Source organism: Myotis lucifugus, unplaced genomic scaffold, assembly GCF_000147115.1.
Source record: "Myotis lucifugus unplaced genomic scaffold, Myoluc2.0 scaffold_84, whole genome shotgun sequence".
Lineage (NCBI taxonomy): Eukaryota > Metazoa > Chordata > Mammalia > Chiroptera > Vespertilionidae > Myotis > Myotis lucifugus.
The window spans coordinates 3,734,386-3,750,375 of NW_005871132.1; the positions used below are offsets into that span (position 1 = coordinate 3,734,386).

The 15,990-nt window shown below is 34.3% G+C and overlaps 1 protein-coding gene and 1 pseudogene across 2 annotated transcripts in view; both read left to right on the plus strand.

Moving 5' to 3' along the window:
• Window positions 1-15,990, plus strand: part of STXBP5L (syntaxin binding protein 5 like) — a 198,185-nt gene that overhangs the window by 157,890 nt on the left and 24,305 nt on the right. The window lies entirely within an intron of this gene.
• LOC111826489 lies at window positions 13,157-13,301 on the plus strand (annotated as a pseudogene).

Genomic DNA, 15,990 nt, shown 5'->3' on the forward strand with positions numbered 1-15,990 from the left:
TGTAACATTGGTATTATTCTCATTTTGTATGGATGGAGAAATTATGGCCAAGAAAAATCTATAACTTGCCTAAGGTTACCCTATTAGTAAATAGCTTAGCCTGAACCAACCCAATTCTTCAGACTTCAAGGTCCTCTGACCCCAAATTATTTGATCTCTTATTTGCATCTTTAAAAAGTGTGTGGAAGAACCAAGTTCTCTCTGGGAGTTTATAGTTCAAGATAGACAAGAACAAAATATATTTTCATAATTATTTAACACTTGTTCATATGATACTTATAAAAAGTCACCAATTCATTAACATCTAGATAGAAATAATACATATTTTAAAGTAGCAATAAAAGTAGTCATGACATTATCATTTTTATGCTGGGGCAAACTCTAAAAAAAGGTACCTCTTTGCTGGCTATATCTTAGCCATGTCCAAAGAACAAAAAAAAAAAAAAAAAAGGAAAATGGCAACAAAATTATAGGCATGTATACCTTTCAGGACTCCATCATGGCATAGTGACCCCAAAATGTGTGTGTATGCCTATTACACACCAGGTGTTTTTATCTTAGTTTCTGGCTTAGGGAACATAGAGACAAATGAAATTTATTACTATATTTCAATCAGTCAGTTAATCTATAAACTTTACAAACATTTTCATATAAACAACTTTTAATTTAGTGTCAATTTATTTTACGAAGATATCTAAGCCACACAGGTGGCATCTAAATCAGGAAGACCATGTTGCTTAGTGGAAAGGACATAGCTTCAGAATCAGAAATTTGACTTACCCTGCCACTTTCTACTATTCTAACTTTAGCCAAGTTTCTTAACTGTGTGCTAGTGTCCAAAACATAGATTCTCAGTAACATATAGTAGTAGTTATTAAAAACACAATAATGAATATCTATGGCCCAAAGAGACTGAATTTGGTCTCCTTGGCCATTTTAAATTTCCAACCATTAGTTATATTTTATTTATAATAAAGTAGAAATACTTCATTGGAAACCAAAAAGTCAATCTAGTTATTTTTAATCAAGAAACAACTAATCAGCCCTAGCTGGTTTGGCTCAGTGGATAGAGTTTCCGCCTGTAGACTGAAGGGTCCTGAGTTTGATGCTAGTCAAGGGCACATGCCCAGGTTGCGGGCTTGATCCCTAATGGGGGTTTGGGGGAAGCCGTGCAGGAGACAGCCGATCAATGATTCTCTCTCGTCATTGATGTTTCTACCTCTCTCCCTCTCCCTTTCTCTCTGAAATTAATAAAAATATATATTTTTAAAAAAACTGATTCCAAGCTTTGAATTAGAAACATTGAACCTCACTCTTTACATTTGATATTTTAACCTATTCAGGATCACTCAGTTCCTAACATTTTGATTCAAATACAGAACCATGGATCTGTCCGAGACTTATTGAAGCCAATACAAAAATCCCTCTGTTGAACTAGGCTGCACTATCTATCTATTGACTTTGAACTGAATTACAAGTTAGGAAAAGGGCATATGAATTTACAGGTGATTGACAGGGATGATAAAAACAAGATACATGAAGCCCCCTAGGCAAAACCCTGTTGTCACTATTTAGGGCTAAATATTCAAGATAGAGCTGAAGATCAAAGATAGGTTTGAACATATGACCTCATTCTGGCATAGTTATGGGAAGCCACCAGAATACTCTGCCTCATGACTAGAACAACCTGAGTTTAGGAGGCAGAAAATATAGGAGTGGAGATAAATAGTCCTGTAAAGTTTTGTAATCTGGTGCTATTGCAGGGCTCTGCCATTGCCTGATCTTTAGGCCTGAATTTATACATAAATATTAATATGCATTTTGCCATCAGCTGATTCTTTCACTCATTTGCATCATCTTTCGTCTCTTATGCCATTCCTCCTAACAATTTCTAGGTAAGCCAGAAGGTGATAGATGTGATTAGGTAAGTGATTAACCATATCTTTGGGGATGCTTTCCTTCAAACTTTTTTCTTCTTTTTTAACTCAGATTTGAGATCTACTTATATAGAATAAATTTCACCTTTTTAGTGTATAGTTATGATTTTTTAATATTGCTTTTATTTTTAAAAATGTATGCAGCAACATATTATATAACAAGAATAATTTCATGACAATTTGCCCAGAAACTAACAGAACTAGGATCATAAGAAATCGAACACTTGCTACAGCTGTCTTCTCTGCCCCACAGCTGGATTACCTGTGGTACTATTTGTTGGGATTACAAGGTCAAATGGAAGTCCCATTTTTAGTTTTTTTGAGGAAACTCCATACTGTTTTCCACAGTGGCTGCACCAGTCTGCATTTCCACCAGCAGTGAACAAAGATTCCTTTTTTTCCACATCCTCGTCAACACTTGTCATTTGTTGATTTGTTGATGATAGCCATTCTGACAGGTGTGAGATGGTACCTCATTGTCGTTTTGATTTGCATCTCTTGGATGATTAGTGACTGAGCATGTTTTCATATGTCTCTTGGCCTTCTGTATGTCCTCTTTAGAAAAGTGTCTATTTAGGGCCATTGCCCATTTTTTTATTGGATTGTTTATCTTCCTTTTGTTGAGTTGTATGAGTTCCCTGTAAATGCTGGAGATTAAACCCTTATTGGAGATAACATTGGCAAATATGTTCTCCCATGCAGTGGGCTTTCTTGTTGTTTTGTTGATGGTTTCTTTTGCTGTGCAGAAGCTTTTTATTTTGATGTAGTCCCATTTGTTTATTTTCTCTTTAGTTTCCATTGCTCTAGGAGCTGTATCAGTGAAGATACTGCTTCGGTATATGTCTGAGATGTTGCTGCCTGTGGATTCCTCTAAGATTTTCATGGTTTCCCATCTTATGTTTAAGTCCTTTATCTATCTATATTGAGTTTATTTTTGTATATGGTGTAAGTTGGTGGTCTAGCTTCATTTTTTTGCATGTATCTATCCAATTTTCCCAACACCATTTATTAAAGAGACTGTCTGGACTCTACTGTATGCTCTTGCCTCCTTTGTCAAATAATAATTGTGCATAGTGGTTTGGGTCGATTTCTGGGTTCTCTATTCTATTTTATTAGTCTATATGTCTGTTCTTGTGCCAGTAGTAAGTAGTTTTGAGAACGGTAGCTTTGTAATACAGCTTGATATCTGGTATTGAGATCCCTCCTACTTTGTTCTTTCTCGGGATCGCTGCAGCCATTCGGGTTCTTTTTTTATTCCAGATGAATTTTTAGAAGAATTTCTTCTAGGTTTTTGAAATATGCTGTTGGTATTTTAATGTGGAGTGCATTGAATCTATAGATTGCTTTGGTAATACGGACATTTTAATGATGTTGATTTTACTTGTATTCTTGATCACTGGGCTTCACTTCATCAAATACCAGGAGAAAAGCAAAAGTCTTTGTGGAGCTTACAGATGGGGGAAGGGGAGTACTCAGCCTCTCTAATAGGGGCGTTAAAGCACCATCTTTTATTCCTCATTAGAAAATGGAAGATCAAATACAGTTATGATGAAAATTTTTTCAGTTACTCTAAATAGTATCTGTTTCCTTAGTATATATGTAACTGATCATAATGACCTTAAGCTCAGCAAAGTGATATCTATATCTGTATCTATATCTAATTTAACCACTAAGGACAGTATGCCATGTCTTGTATGGGAAATCTGAGATGCATCTCAGGAAGTATTTTTTGTGGAAGTACAAATCCCATAGGTTGGTTAATATTCCTAAGACCATAAAACATTATTTCTCCAAATGTGATCTGCCACCCTCTTTGCATCCATATCACCAGCAACACTTTTTAAAATACAAATTTCTGCTGATCTACTGAGAGTACCCGGGGGTGGCCCCTAAGTCTCTTTGGGTACTTTAAGATCTGGCATGTGAGAGTATGAATCAGTTACTCCTTATTGATCCAGAGGTTAGAACTGGGATAAATTAGTAAGTGATAATGGAAAGTTCTTTGAGCTCAAAGGAAGGAAATCCTGTAACAATTATAGCAAACCCCAAATTGGATTTTTAAAAATACCTTTGAAAGTTTCTGTTGCAGAAGTATTCAGTTAGGATGTCAAGAATGTTGTAGGAGAAATACTTGCATTTGAGAGGATATTTGACTGGATGACCTCTAAGGGTCTTTTGACCCAAGATTCTCCATCTTTCTTTTCTGTGTAGTATGCTAAGCCAGTGAGTAGTGAGTAGTCTGTATTTCCCATTTTCTCCCTTTTGGCTAACAATATGAAATTATAGTGGTGCGTATGCTTTAGCCTAGATAATAGTAAAAGTGAAGAAATTCAGAGCTGCATTCTCAGGAGCATATTGCAAAGGTTAATATGTATTGTTTTCATTCTATATATTTCCAAGATTACTTGCCTCTTACTCCCTCTTGCCTCATACATCTCCCAACCCAAATTTCTCAAATGTTAATGTGTAACATATTGCTCTAACGCTTGGGCATACTTTCTCAGTCTTCAGAATAACTCTTCACCCCTACCTTCTAGCTTTACTAGTGTTTTAACATTCATTGAGGAAACATTTATTGTACACCTACTGTATGCCAATACTTTTTTAGGTATTTTGAATACAATCTCCATCTTTGGAGAACTCCAAGTTTCAGGATGTTAGTGGGTAGTGGACACAGTAAAAAAAGAAAAAAGTATAATAAAATGTGTTAAGTATAAAGAAGATGTGCACAAATGCTACAAATATTAATAGCACCAGATAAAACTTTGACTTTGAGGCCGCCTTCAGAAAGGAGGTGATTTTTTCTTCTTTTAGCTGTTTTGAAGGATGAATAGGAGTTTACTAGTTTAACAAGGAAAGAAGAGGATCATTCTATGAATAAATAACCAAGGTCTGTTATTAACATTTATTAAAGAAGTTCCCTAGTTAACCCCACCATCTAATGATTCCTGTCCCCTTTCCACTACACAAATAAGGATGGGTTTGTGAGGGGTCCCAGTTTTCAGGTAGGAAGTAGTAAACAGGAAGCCAAAAATGGTAAGTGGCAAAGTAGAGGGGGGAGCTCCCAAAGATGGAGCAGATTTGAGAGCCAGAGTAAGTTAGATACTGGACTGTAGGAGGTGAATTTTTCATTAAAAGAGTGGGGAGGGCATTTGCATTGTGGTCATTGTCCTGCTATATGCATCTAGGCTTATTGACCAATAGGCAGGACTGTTTGCCCTCTTTTTAAAAACATATTTGTAATGCATTTTTGAAATAACTAATACTATATAGATATGTTAAAGTGCCCTATTTAAAAACAAAATAGAAACAAAAGAAATTATAAAACAAATCAATAAATTATAAAGATAAATTATTAGTTCCTATTTAAATAATAACTAATATTTAAATTTAAACTAATAAATTATTAGTTCCTATTTAAAAATTAAATGAAAGATTATTTAAATAGTAAATAACCTACTTCCTTAGTTCATCTGAATTATGAATCAATTTTTAAAATATACTTTACTTGCAACCCCTTCTAAAGCATAATTTTTAAAATAGTCTTTATTTTGCAACCCCTTCTAAAGCATAATTATTATACATATTTATATAGTTTGCCATATTTTGATATAAGCAATACCTTTGTTTGTACAGCTAATTCTAAACCCAAATTACTAAATTTGATTTATTGATTTCCCCTTAATCTTGAATTATTTCCTAATGTATTTTCATAGAGAAAACTACCTGCTGTTACTACATTTATTAGAATGTTAGTACTTAGCTTCTTTTTATAAGTAGCTTAGCATGGTATATTGTAGTCAGCAAACTACAGCCCACAGGCTAAATCCAGCTTGCCACCTATTTTGGTATGACTTTTAAATTAAGAATGGGTTTTAAATTTTTTGATGGTTGGGAAAAAAATCAAAACAGTAATAAAGAGTAGTATTTTATGACACACAAAACGTACATTTCTGTTTATATTATATTTAGGTTTTATAAAACCTATTATAAAATACATTCCAGTCATATCCCAGCTGAAGCATTAGAGACAGACTTTTTTAAATTTTATTTTATTTAAAATAAAGTATTACAGATAGTAGTACATATGTCTCCTTTTATTTCCCCCCATTGACCTTCCCCTGGCCTTCCCTACACCCTGGCACATGCTCTCATCCCACCCCTCCAGTGTCTTGTGTCCATTGGTTATGCTTATAGGCATGCATACAAGTCCTTCGGCTGATCTCTTACCTTCCCCCTACAACACTCCCCAGCCTTCCCACTGTAATTTGACAGTCTGTTCCATGCTTCTCTGCCTCTGTATCTATCTTTTTATTCATCAGGTTATAATGTTCTTTATTATCCATAAATGAGTGAGATCATGTGGTGTTTTTCTTTCACTTCCTGGCTTATTTCACTTAGCATAATGCTCTCCAGTTCTATCCATGCTGCTGCAAATGGTAAGAATTCCTTCTTTTTTTTTAGCAGCATAGTATTCCATTGTGTAGATGTACCATAGTTTTCTAATCCATTCATCTGTTGATGGGCATTTAGGCTGTTTCCAAATCTTGGCTATTGTAAGTTGTGCTGCTATGAACATAGGGGTGCATATATCCTTTCTAATTGGTGTTTCTGTTTTCTTGGGATATATTCCTAGAAGGGGTATTACTGGATCAAATGGCAGTTCCATTTTTAAATTTTTGAGGAAATGCCATACTGTTTTCCACAATGTCTGCACCAGTCTGCATTTCCACCAGTAGTGAACAAAGGTTCCTTTTTTCCACATCCTCGCCAACACTTGTTATTTGTTGATTTGTTGATGATAGCCATTCTGACAGGTGTGAGATGGTACCTCATTGTCGTTTTGATTTGCATCTCTTGGATGATTAGTGACTTTGAGCATGTTTACATAAGTCTCTTGGCCTTCTGTATGCCCTCTTTCAAAAAGTGTCTAATTAGGTCCTTTGCCCATTTTTTTATTAGGTTGTTTATCTTCCTTTTATTGAGTTGTATGAGTTCCCTGTAAATGCTGGAGATTAAACCCTTATTGGAGATAACATTGGCAAATATGTTCTCCCATGCAGTGGGCTTTCTTGTTGTTTTGTTGATGGTTTCTTTTGCTGTGCAGAAGCTTTTTATTTTGATGCAATTCCATTTGTTTATTTTCTCCTTAGTCTCTCTTGCCCTAGTATCTGTGTCTGTAAAGATATTCCTACGACATATATCTGCAATTTTGCTGCCTATGGAGTCTTGTAGGATTTTTATGGTTTCCTGTCTTACATTCAAGTCCTTTATCTATTATGAGTTTGTTTTTGTATATGGTGTAAGTTGGTGGTCTAGTTTCATTTTTTTGCATATTTGTGGCCAAATTTCCCAGCACCATTTATTAAAGAGGCTGTTTTGATTCCATTGTATGCTCTTGACTCCTTTATCGAATATTAATTGAGTATAATGGTTTGGGTCAATTTCTGGGTCCTCTATTCTGTTCCATTGGTCTGTTCTTGTGCCAGTACCAGGCAGTTTTGAGAAACGTGGCTTGGTAAAATAGTTTGATGTCTGGTATTGTGATCCCTCCAACTTTGTTCTTCTCTCTCAGGATAGCTGTGGCTATTCGGGGTCTTTTTTTATTCCAGATGAATTTTTGGAGAGTTTGTTCTAGATCTTTGAAATATGCCGTTGGTATTTTAATAGGTATTGCATTGAATCTATAGATTGCTTTAGGTAGTATTGACATTTTAATGATGTTGATTCTACCAATCCATGAACATGGTATTTTCTTCCATTTGTTTATGTCTTCCTCTATAGAGATAGACTTTTTATATGCGAACTAATATTCTTGGTTCTAAGTTGCAAATTTATGAAGTGATATTTTTCAAAGCTATATACCTAGGTTGTAACAATTCAGAAATTTGTGAGCCATGTTTTATGATTTTAGAGTATTCTTTCTACTATATTTGGCATCTTTATTTTAAAATACTTTCCTTGTTGTGAAAAATTACTTGGCCGGTGCAGCTTAGCAGTTGAGCATCAACCCATTAACCAGGAGGGCACTTGATACACAGTTAGGGTACTTGCCTGGGGTGTGGGTTCAATCCCCGGTAGGGGGTGTGCAGGAGGCAGCCGATTGATGTTTCTTTCTCATCAATGTTTCTATCTCTCTATCTCTCTATCTCTCTCCCTTGCTCTAAATCAATAAAAGCATATTTTTAAAATTACTCATTAGAAAGTATAAATTAATTGATAGTAGCAATTTGAGTCTTAAATATTAATTGACAGAAAAGATTTCTAACATGATTTCTCCTAATGCATTTCTTTCTATGATAACATGCATCCCAGTTAAATATTTTTATGAGATCCCCAATGTAAAACTTTTATTAACAGATAAATAATGAGTAATGTTTTTCAATAAATTGCAGAAGTATTATTGGTTTATTCAAACATTTTCTGATAGTTTGATTTATAATAAATTTATTTTCAAATTATTTTATTTCAAGATTTTCTTATCTACTAACTTTAACAGTATAGTTTTCAATAGTGAAGTCATTTCACCTACCATTGGCATGGTAAAGTTTCCTTGATTACCTCATACACATCTATAATAGAATTTTCTTTCTATTTCAAAAAAATGTTGACAAGCCGAAACCAGTTTGGCTCAGTGGATAGAGCGTCGGCCTGCGGACTCAAGGGTCCCAGGTTCGATTCCGGTCAAGGGCATGTACCTGGGTTGCGGGCACATCCCCAGTAGGAGATGTGCAGGAGGCAGCTGATCGATGTTTCTCTCTCATCGATGTTTCTAACTCTCCATCTCTCTCCCTTCCTCTCTGTAAAAAATCAATAAAATATATTTTTAAAAAAAATGTTGACAAAGTTCATCAGTTTTTACCCTTATCATTATTTATGATATGACCTGATACCTTTATTGCAATACTTCTTTATCTACTAGATTTATCTAAAATTGTTTTGGGTTACTTCCCAATTAAATAAGAAATCACTCCTCATACATGTTAAAAGAAACTATGTAAATATACACTTAAATATTTACTGTAATAACAATTACTTTTCTTATGTTTCTGTTTGCATATTAAATATTTACTACTGAATGGCAATGAACTAACACTGAACAATTTTTCTGCTTTCATACATGCTCACTAAAGTAATATTAGGATTTTAATAATTATATTGTAAGACATACTGTTCCCCCACACTCCTCTTTAATTTTATATAATTAACAACTGCCTTTTTCCTTTTTCTGTTGTTTCAGTTAAAGGATCAAGAAAGTTAAGTCTGCCAACAGATCTTAAGGCTGATCTTGGTACGGTAGGCAAAAGCCAACATTTTAAGTTCTCTTACATTCTTTTGGCTGAACATTTTTACCAACCAGTCCATGAATAACACAAGTTTCCTCGATGGCAGTATTTGATGTCTTTCCAAAAAAGCTTTCTAAAAATCACCATACAGTTCTGTTGGCAGCATTCAACATTTATTTAATAATCATTTTATAAAATTATGTTTTATAAATCATTACACCCAAAGGTATATAATGTTTTGTTTTCTTTTTATCATTAAAACGTTTTTAACATTCAATAGTCACGCATATGGGTCCTCTGTGACTGTTATCATGTAAATTAGCATCATTTTTTTCTGGAATTATTTTTCCTATTTTTATGTAAGTATCATTTAGAAGTAATGCTACTTTTAAAAAATCTGATATATATAAGAATGGAGGTTTGGTCATTTTTTTTTTATTCTAGGGAAGTTATAGAAAATTCTATTCACTTTTAGTTTACTTTTTTGTGGTGGTCACAGCCTTATTCTTGATTCTAACTCTGAAATAAATAAGACTTTATTAAACAGGTCTTCATATATTTTTGTTTCAGAATTTCTATCTGCTTGTTCCAGCATGGCTTTTCTTTTTTGAAATGTAATTGAATTACCTCTTTATTCATCTCCTTTATTCTGACTTAAAACCATATCATTAAATCCGACTTAAAACCATACCATTAAATCCTACTAATGTCATGTTAAAATAACAAAAATATAATAATTGGTCTTTGCATTATTCTTGAGAATTTACAAAACTGTTTCACAGATGCTTTTAGTAAATGTTAGTTTGAAGATTTGAACCTAGATCACAGAACATGGTACCCAGAGTTTATGAAGCATAGATACATACTTCATTTCATTGTATTTAAATTAAATAACTGGTAGATAAATAGTTTATTCCATTTAAAATCTAATCACACAAATATCTTATATGAATTTGATTAAAATAGGTATTTTTTAAATGTAAAGCTTTGATATAGTAAACTTATTATCATTAGCTCAATATTAATTTGATAAATAAATTATGAAGTCAATTAGTATTTTACTAGTGTAATTGACATCAAAGGAAAAAAATCAACATTATAGTTTCATTTGTTGACCTACCACGTGTCAGACACTATGCTGGTATGTGTATATTATCTGAGATAAGGTAGGTGATATTGTTCCCATTTTATAAATTAATAAGTTAAGGCTATGAAAAATTCAGATTTGCCTATAGCCACACAACTAGTAGCAAAAGTGTATTTAAATCAAGTACATATCATGCAAAGCTTATAATCTTATAGCTACTTATCATTTTGTGTAGCATATACTGTGACACATGTCAATTGAAGACTATTTACAGAATGATTAACACTTTTATCTAGAAAAATATGCATTCTGATATTCATATAATTTCCACAATCATAATTTTTTTCCTAAAATGTTGAAAAGAAAAAATAAAAAAGAAAGAAAATGTCCAACCCACTTTTTATAGTTTTAGAAATTGCAAAGAAATCTTAGCTATAATTCTAATCTGGAGGTCAGTTAGGCATGGTTGTTATTAATAAACCTACTAATAGACCATTTCTATCAATGTCTGTTTTTCCATGTCTTCAGTTATCTCCCTTCCTATTGCTTCATTCTCACTATTTTCATACATACTTAAAGCAAAGATCACTTATGAAAACTCAGATATATATAAAAGATAAAATAATCATGTGCTTGTTATTTTACTAAAGGATATTTTACACTTAAAGGGATTCATGATAAAATTTCATTAAATCTCTATTTCTAAATATGTAGTTAATGTAATTATATTTTTAAAACGTGTTTCCCACAAACTTCTAGAATAAAAATTATAAGGCTTCTGAAAGAGGATGAATGTCTTCTGTATGTAAATTCTCCCAATGTAAAACCTTGATGTAAAATATACCTTGGGTTGCTGGTAATGTGCTATAGCAAGACATACAATAGTGTATAATCCATTAATGAAGGAAAAGATGTTTAAGACTCTTGCAGTAGGCCAAATGAGGGCCTGAAGCAGGATAACAGCAATGAAAATGAACAAGAGGAAAAGAATTGCCATGGGAGACTTTACAACTGATAGAGCTGGGAACAGTGAGGGAAAAGGAGAAGCCAAAGATGACTTCAGAGTGTTGAGAATAGCTCTCATAGAGGATACCTGATTTGAGAGGAAAGGAAAATGAGTTTGAGTTGCTATAGGGACATCCATGTTACCCACTCAGTGAGCAATTAGAACTGTAGGGCTGCAGGGTAGGGGGGAATCTAAAGCCCAAATCCTATATAATAAAAGGGTAATATGCAAATTGACCCTAACAGCAGAACAACCAGAACTGCTGGACCAGTCACTATGAAGTGCACTGACCACCTCTTGGTCCCTTTCCCTGGCCAGCAGGCTCCAATCGCCTGATGACCACCTGCGGTGGGAGCAGGGCCAGTGAGCAGGTGGGAACAGCCAACCTCTCGGTCCTTTACCCCAGCTGTCAGGCACCGATCACCCAATGGTGAATGGGGAGCCCAGGGTGGGTGGCAGTGGGGGGTGGGGCTGGCTCAGGGCAACTGGGGAAGATGGCCCTGATTGCAGGCCAGGCCTAGGGACCATACCTGTGCATGAATTTCATGCACCGGGCCTCTAGTTAATGTAGTTAATATTCATCTACCTAAAGGCATTAGCGACTGTGTATATAAGCCATTCACTAAAGACAAATGTTGATACTAATGTAACTTTTTTGTTTCAACAATCCTTAACAGGAATAATATAACAGTAACAATAAAATAATAGTAAAACAGTAAAAATCTCATGCATTGGTCACTTATGCATTCTATAAAATAACTAGAGGCCCCATGCATGAAATTCGTGCATGGGTAGGGTCTCTAGGCCTAGCCAGCAATCAGGGCTGATCAGGTTCCTCGCCTCCCTGCCTGCACACAGCTACCATGCAGTTCCCCACCTCCTCACCTCCACCTTCCCTCACTCCCTCAGTGCCCCGCCACTGCTCGCCTGCCATGTTCCATGCCACACCCTGGTTGTCAGCGCATGTCATAGCAAGCGATCAAACTCCTGGTCTCCCGCTTGAACACCTGAGGGGACACTTTGCATATTAGCCTTTTATATATATACATAGATTACCAGATTCATGAGAAATTGCCTTATAACTAACATTTTTATATTAATAATGAAAAGATAGTTTTTCACTAAACAAAAAATACAGACATTTCTCTTCCCTAATAAACTCGATTTTGAATTTAAAAAAACCCACTTAAAAATAAATTAATTTTCTAGAATTCAAGCTTTGCTGGTATATTACATTATGAATATATTGTTATATACTAGTATGCATCATCAAATACTATAAATGAAATGCAGGCCCCCATGAGGTTTGAAAAATAAAAATCTACTATAGGACGATGCCCAGTTAGTGAAAAGATGGATGGAGTAACACCATGGTCAAAGGACAGGTAGTGAGTATTTCAATAACACTGGCAAATATTATAAAACAGAAGGTAAACTTCAAATCCATAACAATATAGAACAGTGTAATTTTAAAATTGAGAGATGGAGGCTAGCAAGTAGGTTAAAGTTGCCAATAAAAGATTTAGTGATTTTGTAGTACAAATAATTATAGCTAACATAATTTCTCAATGATACATAAGATAAAAATATATAAATGTGACATCAAAAAAAATGGGGGAGGGAAAGTAAAATTGTAGAGCTTTAGAATGAATTTGAACTTAAGTTGTTAGCTTAAAATAGACTATTATAAATAGGTTTGTACAGCTAAAACTAATACTCTTATATGTTCAAAAATACATCAAGTTTAAGCAACTTAATAAAATAGATTAATACTGTTTTATATAAGCCTCATGGTAAATGCAATGAACTGTCCAAAAAATAAATTAAGAAAACATTGCCCACCCCCTGGCAATGGACAAGGAGACACCTGATTGGTGGTGTTGCTCTTATATCAATCAGGGGCAGAGCAGACATGCAGTCCTTAGTTCATCCTAGCTTGATGCCTGTCTTGGTGGCCAGAGCTGTTTCATGCCCGAGGCACATTAAAAAAAAGAAAGAAAGAAAAGAAAACATTGCCATTTACAATAGCATCAAAAATAATAAAATACTTCGGAATTAATTTAACCAAGGAAGTGAAAGATCTGTACAATGAAAACTGTAAGACATTGATGAAAGAAATTAAAGACACAAATAAATGGAAATATATCCCAAGTTCTTGGAGTGGAAGAATTAATATTTTTAAATGTTTATATTACCTAAAGCAATTTGAAGTTCTTCCGAATTCCACTGGCACTTTTCACAGAAATAGAAAAAATATTCCTAAAATCACATGGAACAAAAGGCCCCAAATAGCCAAAGCAATCTTGAGAAAGTTAGATACATGACATGTTCTAACTTCTTTTTTTAAAAAAAAAATGTTTTTATTGATTTGAGAGAGAGAGGAAGGGAGAAGGATAGAGAGATAAAAATATCAATGAGAGAAAAACATAAATTGGCTGCCTCTTGCATGCCCCCTACCTAGGATAAGCCCAAAAGCCAGGTACGTGCCCTGATTAGGAATCAAACCAGTGACCTCTGTTTAATGGGTCAACACTCAGCCACTGAGACACACTGGCTGTGTCCTAATTTAAAACTATATTGCAGGGTGCAGCATGGGCAGGGCGGGGCTTCCGCTCGGGAAGGCCTTGGGTCAGTGGGGCAGGGGTGCAGGGGCCGACTAGTCCCCATGGCAGCCATGCCAGAGCCACAGCCCAAGGAACACGGGCAGGAGAAGCCCTTTAACCTCCTAGGAATTTTAGATGTCAAGAACATTCCCTGTGCATGGGACTCAGTATTATATGGTTCATTAGAATCTGTTGTGGCTGGCCTTGGACATTTTTTATTAACTAGTAGAATTAGAAGATCATGTGAAGTTGGAGTAGGAGGATTTATCATTGTGACTTTAGGATACTGGTTCCATTGTAGGTATAATTATGCAAAGCTAAGAATCCAGGAAAAAATCACCAGAGAAGGAATTAAAAATAACATTTCAAATAAAAGTACCCACCTTGATCATGAAAAAAAAAAAACCACAAACCAACAACAACAGCAGCACCTGAATAGTCTCGAGCATAGAACCCAAATATAACTGATGTCAGTGTGAACCAAGATGAGATCAACTATGTAAAACATTGAATGCACCACAGGTCTTTCAATCAAGTAAGTAAAGCATGTGTAAGTTGTAAAAAATAAAACTATATTACAAAGCTAAAATAATCAAAACAGACATATAGGCCAATGGAACAGAACAGAAAATCTAAAATATCCCCACCCATATGTAGTCAATTAAATTTTGACAGGGGTGTCAAAATACACATTAGGAAAAGAATCGTCTCCTTGATAAATGGTGCTGGGAAAATTGGATATTCAGATGCAAAAGAATGAAATTGGACAAAGCTTCCACCATATTCAAAAATTGCCTTGAAATTGATAAAATATAAGACCTAAAACTATCATATCCTAGAAGAAAACAGCAAAAAACTCATTGACATTGGTCTTGGCAATGATCTTTTTAATGACACCAAAAGTAAACATTATAGTCAACGAAAGGAAACATAAGCAAGTGGAGCTACATCAAACTATAAAGCTTCTGCATAGCAAAGGAAACCACCAACAAAATGAGAAGGCAAATCTATGGAATGAGGAAAAAAACTTACAAACCATATACCTAATAAGGGGTTGATATCCAAAATATATAAGGATTCATACAATTCAATTGAAAAAAAAAAACAACATAAAAACAGGTAAACCTATTAAAAAATGAAAAGAGGACCTGAGTAGACTTTTTTTCAAAGAAGACATATAAATGCCCAACAGGTAAATGAAAAAGTGCTCAATGTCACTAAACATCAGACAAATGCAAATCAAAATCACAATTAAATATCACCTAATAGCTATTAGGATGGCATTCTCAAAAAGGCAAGTAATAACTGTCTGCAAGGGTATGGGCGAAAGGGAACTCTTGTACACTGTTGTTGGGGGGGTGTAAATTGTTATATTCATTATGGGAAACATTATGGAGTTTTCAAAAAAAAAGAAAAATAGAACAAACATATGACCAAGGAATCCCACTTCTGGTATATCTAAAAGAGGTGAAATCAGTATTTTATAGAAATATTTGTACTCGAGTTTTTGTAGAAATATTTGTACTCCATTAATTGAAGTTTTATTCACAATACCAAAATACAGAAACAAGCTAAGTGTCCCCCAGTGAATCAAGTATAAAGAAATTGTCTCGGGGGTTGGGAGGAATAAGAAAACATTGGACTTAAGTGACACATTAGACCAGATGGACATAATAGACGTTTACAGAATATTCCATCCAAAAGCATGAAAATACATATTCTTCTCAAACATACATAGAACATTCTCTAAGATAAACTATAATGTTATTCCATAAAATAAGTCTTAATATGATAGGATTGAAATAATATTAGGCTTCTTTTCTGATCACATAGTATGAAAATAGAAATCAATTATAAGAAGAAAACTGGAAAATTCACAAATATGTGGAGATTAAGCAACATGCTACTGAACAACCAATGGCTTAAAGAATAAATCAAAAGAGAAATTTAAAAATATCTTGTGATAAATTAAAGTGGAATAACAATATACCAAAACTTGTGGAATGCAACAAAAGCAATTATAAGAGGGAAGTTTATAGTGATAAAAACCTACATTAAGAAACAAGAAAGA